Source organism: Lissotriton vulgaris, chromosome 3_1 (assembly GCF_964263255.1).
Source record: "Lissotriton vulgaris chromosome 3_1, aLisVul1.2, whole genome shotgun sequence".
Classification (NCBI taxonomy): Eukaryota; Metazoa; Chordata; class Amphibia; order Caudata; family Salamandridae; genus Lissotriton; species Lissotriton vulgaris.
Genome location: NC_141689.1, coordinates 869,730,566 through 869,745,728, shown reverse-complemented (window position 1 = coordinate 869,745,728; position 15,163 = coordinate 869,730,566). Strand labels below are relative to the sequence as shown.

The 15,163-nt window shown below is 47.5% G+C and overlaps 1 protein-coding gene across 1 annotated transcript in view; it reads left to right on the top strand.

Annotated features, from left to right (window-relative positions):
* Window positions 1-15,163, top strand: part of AOPEP (aminopeptidase O (putative)) — a 1,575,581-nt gene that overhangs the window by 270,413 nt on the left and 1,290,005 nt on the right. The gene's annotated exons all lie outside the window — the stretch shown is intronic.

Here is a 15,163-nt window from a genome sequence, read left to right as displayed (position 1 = left end):
CACAGAAGGTACTCCAGACAAGCCGAAAGTCGAAAACTTGACTGGCTGTCACATACGGTCGATGGCAGATTTAGAGTGGGTCTAAATTAAAGAGAAAAACATCACCTGTAGGCAGTAAGTCGCCAACACAGGGGAAGCAAAATGCCATTCTGGTAGACGGGCTGGAGAGAGGAGTGATTTTTAAGGGGTGCGGGCCACACAAACAAACACATTTTGGGAAGCTAATGATCTGAGGAAAAAGGAGGAGTACCACCCCTTGTTACAACCATCAACTTATCGCAAGAGAAAGAGTGATGCAGCAGGAAATGTGGGGTAAACATATTCACGACATGTAACCAATTTAATAACCACTAGATTTTTCGCTTATGTACCTAACATTTGGCCCATACTTATAACTGGTCCTCCTTTTGAGAGCTGTCAGGGACTGCCAACTAAAATTGATAATTTCCCCCATATGAGGACCTACAACAAAGGGTATATTACACTACCCAACTAAACATCAGAATGTACGAATGACATAAACATAATCATAAGTAATGACAAACTCAGTTTTACCATTCACTTAGCTTTATCTAATTCTTTGAAAGCATATGAAATGGTCATACAAAGACACAGCATAGAATCATAGATCATCGCACAATAGACAGCAATACACGATAACATCTTATTTAAACGAGCATGAGTGAGTGGATAGGAAGATAGGAAGAGAGACAAAAGAGCATTATAACAGGATCAACCCAATTACAGAGTATCATACGAACCTAAGAAAACTATAGCACAGCATGCAAATAGTCTGAAGAGCTAAAACTCCTGCCATAAGGGAAAGCTGGGACAACCTCACAAAGGTATGAGGAGCAAAGTTAAATAGTATGGATCAGACAGTAGCAGTCAAAGAGGAGATTAAAGGAAACAGCTGTCTCTCCTCACGGGTATCAGCTCACAATAAGATGCACACCGTCGCCTCGATAGCCTAAGCTAAACAGTAGATTCTAACACTAATAGTTATACCCTAAATATTAAAACGTATCCCTAATTTAGTAACAAAGTCCAAGCAATTCACAGTTCTCATTGGTTCAGGAGCATAGGGTGTTCAGTCACACCACTTCGGTTGCACCCACTCAATAGTTCTTTGTTTAGAGCCATGCGGTCATCATCGTCCCTCAGCAGAGGAAATCACAATTTCTCATTCCTAGGCTCGCGCACATCTATGAAACAATCGCAATTTTTTACTATAGCAGTTATTCACAAAACAAAACATTTTCCCGGACAGTAGGAAGTTCCATTGCAGTTCTGTTTTTATCACAACCACACAGCCGTCGAAAAGGAAAGAACACAACAATCATAACAAAGGACAAATAAATCTCTCTGCAGCCTATGTTTAAAAAGCAAATTAACCCTAACAGTGGTTTGAGGCATTCTCTGTAAAGAATGCAGTTTTTCTAGGAGAAATAAGCAAATTCAGATATTTGTTCACATAAAAAGCTCCATTTCATTATTCATTTTAATCTGCTATTATTCTAATATAAACGCTAAATAATTTCCCGATTATTCCATGTAATTAATATCACTCATATAAAACTCTTTTGTCAACGTGTTTCATTCATGTTGGACATGAAAACTCAAACTTCTTAGCATTATTTCTCTGCTGTCTTTCATGCAGAAATAATTTGCGGCATACAGAAACCATTTGTCATTTTCATACACGTTTCTCAATTCTCTTCCAAAATACCCCATGTTAATATTTTCTCTGTTAATTTCACAACTCTTTGTTAATGATGTTTCACACAAAATAGAAGGTTTAATCCAAGTAGGTTGTATTTGCAAAAATCCTGCTCCCTCAAGAGAAAATAGAGAACAGGCCCAAAATGGGATAAAAAAACACAGAGAAGGTTGTCATATGCTGACCATTACCTGATAATGGTTCTTTTCCCTTCTAGGCAAGTGATGTCTTATTTGCAAAAGGGAGAGATTCACGATCACAACCGTGAATAGTAGAGGGGGTACAGGAGTGGGTTGGATCAGGATGTCATATACTGACCATTTGTAAATGGAGTTTCCGTTTCCCTTCCAGGAACTAGATACCTACATTAGCTGTGACTGAGTGAAGTTCTCCTTCAATTCTGAAAGTACCAAATAAATCTTACGTTTTTTTAGGAATATAGGGAGTTTTTAGTGGTGTGAAGGAAAGCACTCTGAAACGTATGAGCTGAGAATATAGTGATATGAAGGAAAAGACTCCGGAGCATATCGACTGAAAATAAAGTATTGTGAAGGAATAATACTTTGGACTATATGGGCGGAGGACACTGTGGTCAAAGACCTGGTGATGATTAAAAACAGGAAAGAAATACAGTTGTAGAGAAAAGTGACTGACTAGTATAAAGACAAGCATTTGCAATGCAATAGGTCTCGCAGTTGTGAGAGTTTGAGCTACTGGCATTGTAAATGGCAATGCCTTTTTTTACTTGTTGGTTGTTAAAACATAAATAAAATGCATTGTTGTTTACAATGCCAATAGCCTAATCTCTCGCAAATGCAAGACCTATTGCATTGTAAGCACATTCACCACAATAATAAGCAGGGCGAAGGAGCCGGCACCGAAGAAGACGAGCCAACTAGAGAGTTACAAGGCACGCTCCATCAAATAAGAAGTAGGGGAGAGGAGGAGAATGAGTCAGCCTAGGAGACGAGCGAGATGTAGCACTAACAAGCACACACCCAGAGCCACTTCCACCGCACTACCACTGTTGGACACTGCACTGCACAGACTGTAAAATGAATAACTTCAGCCACGACTAAACATACCACTTCTGCTACTGTTCAAACATACATCATTAAGCGTTAGCATATATCCAGGGACTTCCAATTTTGCCATTGATCACAAATTTGGTCAAGAAGGGCAGAATTTTGAATAAAGAGGGAGCCAGAAATAGAAAACTGGTGAACAAGGCCCGTCACCAATATTACAATTAGATAGGTTGTCCTACAAAGTAGGCAATGGCTGCTGAGTTTAGCAGACTTCATCTGTCCGAAGTTGATAATCGTATCAATTTCAATTAGACATTAGAATACTATAAAACATTTTGTGTCTTCAGCGCTTCCACAAAATTAAATATAAGTAACAGGCAACAATTATTATTACATCTCTCAACTGAAAGCTAGCTGGAATATTGGAAAAACAGGAGGGTTCTGAAAGTATACCATCTCTAAAAGTGGGGGTTAGTGCAGAGCCACCCACAAATGTAAACCAGCTTTGTGGACCAGCCCTAACAGTCTATGATGCAGTCAGTCTCTGATGGAAACAGCTGTAAACCAGTGAGCCATTTTGGAGCATATGTCACTTTAAGATGTGCTAGTAATAAATAAGACATTAAACCCATATCTAAGTAGTATACAAGCATCAATTTAACACCTCAAGCAACACATGAAGCAGCTGTGCTTTTATTTCCAAGCACACCTCATTTTAGCACCTAAAGAAACAGCGGTGCATAGGGTGAGGCATATTAATTCATCCAGGAGTGCATGATGTGGTAAATTGGGAGCAGGTCAGAGACCATGGTCTGGTCACCACATTAAAACCTCCAGTGTGGGGGCGTGGCCAAGATGGCGGCGGAGTAGGACGCTTTTCCGAGCCGCTCCGGCGTCGATCCGACATAGCATCTTATAGCACGGTCCTGAGGGAGCGCTTTCGCTTTAAAAGTGCTGCAGCAGTCCCCCTGGCATAGCGGAGTGGTTTGGTGCCGTCGGTGGAGCGGAGAGGCGTCAGGGACGACCACAAGACCGACTGAGCTCTGAGGCCTGCACGACCCCGGTCTCTCTTGGGTCCTGGCGGCCGCTATTGGAAGAGGGCAGGCCTCCTGAGATCCCGCCCAGGAGCACCAGCGCTGATTGAAAGTGGAGAAACGCACCGTGCCGAAGAAGCTGCCGATCTAGCTTCCGGTGCGGCTCAGAGTGCTCGACGTTTCTGGCCTGTGGCGTGGAGTGAGCCCACGAGGCGTTGAGGCGGAGGATTAACGGCGCCTGGCAGTGATCATCGAGGGGAGGCCCGGTGACGCCCGAGCACCGGCCAGGCTGCGCACGCCGAGTGCGGCTGTGAAGAATCGGCAACAGGTGGGGCCCTGAGCTTGACTGGTGGTGGAGAGTGGTGCCAGAGCGGCGGTGGTGATCGGTGGGCCCCGGCGGGGGCGGATTTGCGTGTGAAGAGGACGCGGCCTACGGGATAGCGGCGGCATCCCTGCATGACCGCCACTGGATTTTGGGCCGTCCGTACTCTAGTGCATCAGCCTTGGCGCCTGTGCAGCTTACAAGCACGTGCGGAACGGAGGCCTGGGCCGCTGTGTGGCTCGTGTGAGTGAGTCGGAAGCACTACGGCCTGTAGCTTGAGGCTTGGACATTGGGATCGAGGGCCTCGGCTCTGAACTGGAGCGAGCGGCAGGACCCGCCATTTTGTTTGGTCTCGTGGTGCCTGGGAGGAGTGCTGCACGCCGCCATGTCTAACACGCTGCGCAAGGGGCGCCCGGGGAAGGATGATGCTTCGAAGTCCTCCCAGCAGCCGGCATCTCCAGGGGCTAGTGGATCGTCGAAGCAGTTGGACGATGAGGCGCCGGTGACGAAGGCTTTTATGTCCAAAATTTTTGCCTCCATTAAGGAAGACATCTCCGAGCTCCGCGCATAATTGGCGTCCGATCTACGGGATGTGCGGAGGGATGTAGATGGTATAGGCGAGAGGGTAGCGACTCTGGAGGACCATGATTTAAGTGTGGCCAATGACGTGCACCTGTTGCAGCAGGATATCATCCGCCTCACCGAACAGAACCTGGACCTGCAGACGCACACGGAGGACCTGGAAAATCGTTCCCGCAGGAACAACATCCGCATCCGAGCTGTGCCGTGGGATGGTGAGGCGGGCGATCTGCGTGGCTATTTTCAAGAGTTGTTCCTACAGATATTGGATGAGGAGGATGTGCGGGAAATTCAGATGGACAGAGTACATAGAGTGGGGTTGCCTAGACGAGGGGGGGGGGGCCCCCTCCTGACATTCTCGTCTGTGTCCATGATTTCCAGGTGAAAGAGCGCATCCTCCGCAAAGCCAGGGCCATTACGTCGTTGCAGTTCAGGGACCACCGCCCTCAGTTGTATCAGGATTTAGCGGCCTCCACGCTGCGGAAACGGAGGGAGTTCCGTCCAGTGACTGCTTTTTTGAGGGAGCGTGGCATCGCTTACTCCTGGGGACATCCTTTCAGAATCATCTTCCGGTGGCAGAACCGGCTCGCACAGATTCGCTCACTCCAGGTGGCGAAGGACCTCTTGGGCCTGGAGGATGTGCCACCCTCACAGGGAGCATCCGCTTCCCCATCTCGGAGGCGCCACCGCTCGTCTTCCTGGCACAGAGTGGGCGCTTCCCCTGACCGGCGGCGACCGGATCGCACTACCAGCTTGCAGGAACGGGGCAACGCTGTGGCATCAGTGGCCTCGGCTACCCTGGCTGACACACAGCAATGTTCCGGAGCAGCGTGACCTCTGTCTTGATGATGGATCGACGCCGGAGGGGTTTCGGCCTTCTGGTCTGGGGGTATGGATGTACTTTTGGAGGAGACACCCTCGACCGTGGCCGTGGGGGCTACCGTGTTGGTCCCCCTAACCCACTTCCGGAATGGAAGGCCCCTCGCAAACTTTGAACTTCTGGACACGATGAGTACTCTATTCGAATTCACAGTTTTGATTCTGTTCTTGCTATTGGTTTTTTCTATGTGGGGGGGTTGGGAGTTGGGGGGCTTGCGTTGTTGGGGGGGTCCCATGAAGGTGGAGAGGGGAGATTGCTGAGTGAATGGTTGCTGCTATGTGTGAGGGCTTCGGCTCGGTGTGGGCAAGCTGGTACTGTGGATAGGATTGCTATGGAGGTGTGGGGAGCTTTGGGCTATGATGGGGGGAGAGTAGCGGACCCTTTGGAAGTTCCTTGGATCGGAGGAAGTCTGACTACGGGGGTGGGTACTCTTAGGGTGTCAGCAGAGAGTTTTGGGGTCCATTTCTATTATGCCGATTAGCATAGGAACTTGGAACGTTAAGGGTATGAATTCGCCGCAGAAGAGGCAGAAGGTGTGGAAATATGTGGTGGATCATCAACTTGATGTGGTGGGGTTGCAGGAAACTCATCTGGCACGGAAAGACGAGATGCGGCTGCGGCATAGGGCATATCCCATTATCTATAGGTCTTCCGCTGCCACGAAACATAGGGGGGTGGCTCTCCTTTTCCGAGCTGCGCTTCACTTTCAACCTGTGGAGGTGCGTAACGATAAGGACGGCCGTTGGTTGATGGTCAAAGGGCTTATTCAGGGCCGGCTGTGCACTTTTGTGGTGGTGTATCTACCCAATGCTGGTCAGAATAAGTTTTTACAGGATTTGTTGTTGAAGGTCGGAGACTTTACGGAGGGGCATCTGTTTTTGCTGGGGGATTTTAATCTGGTGTGGGACAAGGAGATGGACAGCTCAGGGGGGCATAGGGCGGGTACGGGGGTGTTTTCTGCGTCAACGCAGCGGGAGATGGGGGAGCTGGGGCTGGTTGATGGCTAGCGTTTTTTCCACCCTACTACAAAGGATTACACGTTCTTCTCCCACGTACACCATTCCTACTCCCGTTTGGATTCCATCTTTCTTAGCCAATCACTGCGCGGGGACGTGGTAGATGCCGCCATTCTTCCGATAGCCATTTCGGACCATAGTCTGCTGGTGCTTACCCTTCGCTGGTCGCCGCCCGGTGCGTCGCAACGGAAGTGGTACTTCCCGGCATCGGTGATCAGGGACGATACGTCCAATAAAGCCCTGCGACTTGCCATTAGAGAATTCTTTGAGCTTAACCCCCCATCGGACACCTCGCTGTCGAACACGTGGGACGCCTTTAAGGCTACGATCAGGGGCATGTGTCTGGGACTCAACTCGCAGCTCAACACCTTGCGGAGGAAGGAACGTGAGGCCCTGGAGACTGAGGTGGTCGAGCTCGAACGAGCTCACAAACTCAACCCCTCGAGGGTGACCCTCCGACCGCTGACAGCGGTGAGGGGCAAATTAAAGGCGCACTACGCCAATAGGGCCGAGCTTACGCTCTTGAGACTGGGGCGATAATCCTATTCATGCGGTAACAAGGTGGGCAGGCACTTGGCGCGGCAACTGCGGGATAGGAGAGAGCGAGAATATATAGGAGGGATCAGAGACACTGCAGGTGTGCTGCAACATCGGGACGAAACGAAGGCGGACATTTTTGGACGCTTTTACGCCGAGTTGTACACGGGAGATAACCTGGAAGCGGACACACAAAGAGAGTTCTTGCAACGTTTGCCTCTACCTCGAATATCTAAAGAATGGAACGGATTATTGGAGGCGCCGATTTCTAGAGAGGAAGTTCTCTCCGCTATCAAAAATTTGAAGTTACATAAGGCCCCGGGTCCGGATGGTTACACCGCGGTCTTTTATAAGACATATGCTACCGAGCTGTGTGACTTCCTAGTGGCTCTCTTTAACGATATGGCGTCTTCCGGAACATCCACAGGGTCTCTGGCCGAGGCGGTGATCACGGTCCTGCCGAAACCAGGGAAGGATCCGGCGCAATGTGCTTCCTTTCGCCCCATAGCCTTACTTAACATCGACGCAAAATTATATTCAGCGATCCTGGCGAGCCGCTTACAGGATTTGATGCCGGCGATCATCCACCCAGACCAGTCTGGCTTTATTAAAGGACGCCAGACCCACGATAATACTCGTAGAGTGGTTCACCTCATCGAAAAGGCGGACAGGTTCCGCATTCCGGCTGTGCTTGTGGGCCTGGACGCGGAGAAGGCCTTTGACCGAGTAGATTGGGGCTTTTTGTTTAATACGCTGACGGCTTTTGGCTTTTCTGACAAATTCATCACTATGGTGAAGGCTAATTTTTGCAACCCACGTTCGAGAGTGGCAGTGAATGGCCAGCTGTCGGCCTTCTTCCCACATTCGAGGGGCACCAGACAGGGATGTCCCCTCTCTCCCCTGCTGTTCGCGCTCAGTATTGAGCCTCTAGCGGTGGCGGTGAGGGAACATGAAGGCGTGAGAGGCATACCGTTTACAGGAGAGCAACACAAGATCTCGCTCTTCGCGGACGACATCCTGTTTTCGGTGGCGGACCCGGCAGGTTCCTTGCCTTGCATTAGGGAGATTCTACTTGAATTTGAGGACGTGGCGGGATTTAAAGTGAATTACGGCAAATCATATATTTTGAATTTGACTCTCTCACAAACTGACGTGGCTCATGTGCGGACGTTGACACCATTGGCGTGGGCAACCGGATCGATTGTTTATCTGGGAGTCCACCTGACTCCGACGGTGGGCAAACTGTTCGCGGCCAACTTCCCACCCCTTCTGACGAAGACCCGGACCGAATTGTAGAGGTGGAAACCTAAATTCCTGTCCTGGCTGGGTAGGATACACGCGATGAAAATGGTCCTTCTCCCCAAATATTTGTACCTATTCCAGGCCCTGCCTATTCTGCTGGATAGCGCCTACTTCCGGCAGCTTAAAACGCAGATACTGCGATTTGTCTGGCAAGGGGGCCGAGCCCGACTGTCCTCTACGGTCTTACGCAGGCCTAGGTCGGAGGGTGGAGTGGGTCTGCCGGACCTGCATCTCTATTATAAGGCTGCCCAATTGAGGGTAATGGTGGAATGGTCGCAGCAGCTATCAGAAAAACATTGGCTGCATATGGACCGGAGTGTGGCTGGTCGGTCCATTGGGGATCTGGCCTGGAAACCGAAGAGGGATCGCCCCTTGAACGCCTACATCAGTACCCCCACGGGTACTACGCTGAAGGTCTGGGATACCCTGGCTACTGATGAGCGGTGGACGACTTTCCCGTCTCCGTTCACGCCCTTGCATTTCAATCCGGCCTTTCCACCGGTGCTTAGCGAGGGGCCCTTTGACGCATGGAGGGAGGGTGGGTGTAGGGCACTAACCCATCTGTTTCATGGCTCTGACCCTTTGACCTTTGCTAACTGTATAAGGGATTATCAGGTGCCACAGACCGACAGGTATCGGCATGTCCAGTTGCTACACTGGGCCACGTCTCCAGGGGTGCTGGAGGCAGCTACGAGACCTCCCTCGAAGTTCGAGGCTTTCTAGCTGCGGACGTCTACCATGAAGGGAGTCATCTCCTTCCTCTATCAATTACTGCTTCAATCCGAACAGTCACCTAGACCACGCTATATGGAGCAGTGGGAGGAGATGGTGGGGAGGGATGTTTCCGACACCGAATGGTCAGCGCTTTGGAGGGATATGACCCAATTTAATCACTCGATCCATCTTAGGGAGGCTCACTTAAAGACTCTCACGCAATGGTATTTGTGCCCGACTAGGCTCCACCGTATCTATCCGGCTACCTCGGATAAGTGCTGGAGGGGATGTGGACTCCTGGGGGATTTCCGCCACATTTGGTGGGACTGCCCGGTGATTAGGCCTTACTGGGACGAAATCCTCTCACATATCAAAGATATCCTTCAATACCCTGTAGAGGACTCTATGGCCTTTGTGCTGTTGGGTCTGCGAGACCCCGGTCTTGAACACCAGACGCGATCTGATAAAAAGATTCTGTGGTTGTGCTTGGGGGCGGCCAAGCTCACGTTGGCGGCAGCGCGGAAACGGAAGGAGGCACCAGCGATATCTCTTTGGCACGCAAGGCTTTTGAGCTTAGAAAGAGTGGCGGACATCTTCCTCGGTAATTACAAGAATTTCACGCACGTGTGGGGTCCCTTGGTAACCTTCCTATCCAAAGGCTTGCCGTCGGCTGTTTGCCCAGCATCATTGAGATCTCTGCACCTCTTCCAAATTTAGTGTGGCTTCTGAATGACTGTGGTAAGTGTGTGTCACTGTCATGGGGGGGGGGGGGCAGGGGGGGGGGGAATGGGAGTTGCATTTTCTTCCTTCTTTTTTCTTTCTTCTTTGAAACCGAGGTGCTTGTTCTCGCCGATTGGTGCATTTGGAATGGTTTGTAATAGCCTGAAGACCTGCTTGCTATGGGACATCCTGACTTCATAAGGCTCAGCACCGATGATGCTTTTCACTTATTGCTTTTCTTCCTGCAGGTTCCTGGACTGATAGGCTTGGTTTCTTTTCTTTTGCGGTGTGGCATCACCATCGTTTTAATTTTATTTATTCCCCCTGCGTGGGGACATGTGCGGCGCCTCGGTGCTTCTTTCCTGTGTTTCTTTTTGTTCTATGCAAAATAAAAAATTAAAAAAAAAAAAAATTAAAAAAAAAAAACCTCCAGTGTGTCTTAATTACAAACTTTTTGCCGATAGCGGTATTATTGAGTACCGCACTCCTGCATATTTTACAAGCATATTCTAATACATATTAGATGCAATTTGGAAGAAAACAGAACTCCTTCTCATGAGTGAACTACGATCAATAATGCAAGTTAAATACTCTTCGTCAAGATGTCACACAGCCCGATCCCCTCAACGGGCAATACCAACCAACTAAGCAAGGAGTTCTCTACTATTAATGAAATACACTATGATGAAAAATTGATACAAAAAATAGGTTAAGCATGTTAATTAAATACTGTGTGCAAATGGTGGGTTACCACTGCCTCTTTGCTTGTGGCATTCACTTTACTTTTTGTCCCACAAGTCATTTTTTTATGTAGGGAAGTATAATTGCATCTAACACTGTTGAGAATAAACTGCAAATAGCAATGCTGGGTTCAGGGGGAAAATGCAAAAAAAGGATAAAATCCAGTTGCAGGTGGAAGCAAGAACAATAGGAGTACATACCTGTCAACCTTGTGACTCAACAATGCAGGTGAAGGTATGCATTTAAGAGTGTGATTACATTAGAAATTTAAAATTAGCACTTTTTTCTTAGAGGATGACGGTTTGAAAAGCGAGATCCCCCATTGTAGTTCATCTGGCAGGTGAATAGGAAAGATAAGAGGGTGACAACTACTACCAAATGCACGTGAGGTGACAAATATGAGACTTGCAGCCATATTCATCAGTCTCCCGTTTTGCGAGGCCCTATTAGCGAATTATAGCGATTCGCTATTAAGGACTCGCAAAACGGGATTCATGTAGGATTAGCAAAATGTATTGTGATTCCTACTGATTCCTTATTTGCGATTAGCAAATTGCTAATCGCAAATAAGGAAAAACTCCCCATTCATTCCTATGGGCCAAAAGGCCCATAGGAATGAATGGGGAGTATTCCTTATTTGCGATTAGCAATTTGCTAATCGCAAATAAGATTGCGATTTGAAGGGTGCCAGGGGTGTCCAAAGGACACCCTGTAGCACCCCTCAAATGCACATTTGAACAGGTGTTGCGCACACACATGTCCAGAGGACATGTGTGTGTGTAACATGCAAAAGTAAAAAATGCACTAAAGTGCTTTTTACTCGTTTTTCGCAATTTACCACGAAGTCAGATTTCGTGGTAAATTGCGACCAAATATTGCGAATTCGCAATTTCAAATAGGGCGATGAATTGGATTTAAGGAATCTCTATTAGAGATTCCTTAAATCCAATTCCTCGCAAATATGCGATTTCGCAAATAGCGATTTTTGCATTTGCGATGATGAATCCCAAATGCAAAAATCGCACTCGCAAACGGCCAGGTTCTCAGAATCTGGCAATTTGCGAGCGCAATTCAGGTTGATGAGTATGGCTGAAGGTGATGTGCAAGACTCTCAGCCTTCCAGTACCTTTATTCACCAAACGAATCAAGGAAAATGTGTTACAGTGATTCTGTGAACGACTTGCCCACGAACAGAGAAATGTGTCGAGCAATTTGTAAACAACTAATCAGAGCAGCATGGAAGAGTGGAAAAATCTCAGTTTTTCTGTTCCTTTTGTTATGAAAATAGTAACAAGCGTTGGCAAAACATATTAATCTCGCATTTGGTATCTATTTGCATTGGCAATGCCTTTTGACAATGCTTTACAGTGTTATACTTTTTTGCCTGATGCTGTGCAGCATTGTAAAAAAGCAAAATGACATCCCCTCTGATGGCGATTGTTTCTTTCCTCTGGCGTGGGCATGCATGATGATGGATGCATGCATATGCATCAGAACGCGTGCATGTACCAGTAGAATGGCGTTTGCTTTCATTTTCTATTTACTGATCCAAGATTGCACAAGCCATTTTGATAGATAAATGAAAAAATAAAGATTTTTGGCTCCGGAGCTGGGGTTAATAGAGGAGCGAATGGGGGAGCGGTTTGGGGCAAAGAGGGGAAAGGTATCGCATATGGTAGAGAGACACTTTGAGGGTAGCAGAAATGGAGAGAAGAACTCAAAGTGCGAGGGGGCAGGGGAAAGAAGAACACAGAACTCTGGGGTTTGGAGAGAAGTAGTCACGAGAGATGAAGACACTCAAAAGTGGCAACAACTTGGGGGAAGAGGCAAACAAAAGAAACACAGAATGCAAAAAGTGGGAAACTGAGTGCCAGCATTGATGAAGGCCTTCATGAAGCCCAGGTAAACTAAAACTAAAATATGGGATGTGATTATCTGCTAAGATGATAGTGATACATGCATGTCCAAACCAGGGAGCCCCCAGCCTGGCGGGGGCAATCCGCCCGCCATCCGCACCTAAATTTCCCCCGCCATATAAGGATGGCGGGGGGGACCGCGGCGGACGGAAAGACCGTTCGCCGCTTTTCCGCCCCGGTCGCCTTGCGGCCGGGGCGGAAAAGGTTTAATATGGTGGCGGTGTCTATGAGACACCGGCAGCCATATTAGCATGGGCTTAGTTAGATGCCTTTCTGTGGCGGCATCGAAGGCATGCGGAGACAACCTGCGGGGGCCCGTTGCGGGCCCCTAGGGACTCCGGGGGGGTGGGGGGTGCACATGGGGGGTACCTATGGTACCCCCCAGCATTACAAAGTACAACGAGGCAGGCACCGCGCGGTGCCTGTCACGTTGTGCTTTGTAATGCATTGCATGTATCTTCAGCATTGCGGCGGGCGGTGCATTGCTGAAGATACAGGATGCGCCCACCACTGTGGCGAGCGCATCCTAATGCCCCCAACGGGACCCCCTTATGGCAGGCAGTCCCTAGACACAACAGGATGACGGGCGGACAATGTCCTCCCGTCATCCTAATGGGCCCCTAAGTTCTGATATAAGTGTCACCAAAGGCCCCAACCCCTCCACAACCAAATCTTTACTACCACTCAAATCAAAACCTAAAACCCACCAACAACAACTTTCTCCAGTGACATGGAGAACATTTTATGTCAGCCCTTCAATCCCATTAACTGAACATCACAACAACCCCACCCCGCCTTTAATGAACAAAATTAAATATGGCAACACGTCAAAAATTGTACTGAACATAGTACAATACCGTATTTTTTAAAGATACATCAGCATAGAGAGAAACGTTAGAAGAAACACAATATCAAGAAATAATTTACATGAAATAATGAAGTAAGTACAAAAAAGCATTTCAAACATCAACCTATACTTAACCACGGCAACACCATTTAAATCTGAGATCTCAGAATAAAGATCCACAGATAGTAATCATACTCTCAGTAGTATTAGTTCAAGAAAGAAACTCGTCATCACACCCAGCCTTCTCGATGTCATGCACTCCTAGAAATTCTGCACTCCACCTCCCCACCAACTTCAATATTCTCACGATCCTTACTTCCAATTGCCATTCCACAGCATATTTTGGACTTGTTCCACACCCCACCTCTCTCAAGGATCACTAGATTTCTCCACATAACAAGTATTTTCCTAGGTTTAGTGAACCTAGACTGTCCTCTCTTCACTCCTTGATCTTTCTTTAATTTTAACTTTTTTCATTCTAAATGTGTGTTGACTTAATCTCCCTCCACACCCATACTGGAGCCATCTTAGAACCTGCTAGGCATCCCTGTAATCATTCAAATAATGGCTTACCTATGATAGCACAGGTAGTTTTGTATTAAATTATACTATCTCCCTCAAAGGTGACCTCACAGCCTGCCTACGTCATTTGAATTCACGCTTTAGCCATCCTGTTCATGCTGTTAATCAGTATCTTGACAAAAGTATAATATCCTGTGATGCGCAACACCCACACCCTTCACGAAGGTATGCATGTCCTCCAAAATACATTTTACTCATTACCAGTTACTATGTCCTGGGTTACCCTTCCTTTGACAACTCTTCTTTACAGGTTTCAGTAACTGTTTCAGTGTTAGTCAAGCTCACACTTTTCACCAAAGTCCATTTGAAATAATAGACCAAAAACAACAGCTCACAGACTGGCAATAAATCAAAAGGCTCCATAGTGTCTCAGCCTACTCAACGGGAACCACAGTACCACAACAAGAGGCAAAGGATCCCCTTGAGTCTCGCTTCCTCATAACCCATTGATAAAATTCCTTCATCAAATCTTCTACTATGGTGTCCATTCATGACCACCAAATATTTCCCTAATCTTGGCTTTTATCTCGCCTCTGCCCTTGTGCTCCTTATGCACAATAATGGTATTCTTTCCCCTCGCCTATTCTGCTGAAATCAATGTCCCAGCCTTCTTCAATGGCCATTCAACTCATCTTTCACACTTCAAAACTCTCTAGGATTAGCAGAATCCGCTCCCTCCCAGACTACCCTCTCACAACTCACTTCTCCATTTTCTTTAGCACCTCATCTCCATATTCGCTACTTACTACTTCTGCAAAGCCATATCTCACACACATGACTCTTTCCTGTTCACCACCAACAGATTCCTTATCTATTCTCCCAACTACTGTTCTCTAGGAAAGGCAGTCTGCAACATTGCTTTGTGCCCAGTCTCAATACAGGGTGAAATCCTTTGTGAGGCCCTTTCCGAACCTCTGCATGAAATAGCTGCACAAGGGGTTTATGATCTGACAACAAAAGGCAAATCCCCCAAAATCTCCTTGCTACAACACGGTGTAGGCATTCTTATTTCAGTTTTTCATTACTCTTTCATTGACAGTGTCAAGGCCTTTGTTATCTGTGCCTGCTGGAACCGATGCCCGAGATTAGATGAATATTAAATAGGAAATAAAATTAAAACCTTAAAAAATGGTAATATAGGATACCAGCTTAAACCTGCATTGAGAAACCATAAAATGGCCTCAAGGGTCTAGAATAAGGAGTCAAGAGTCAGGCAGGAACCCAT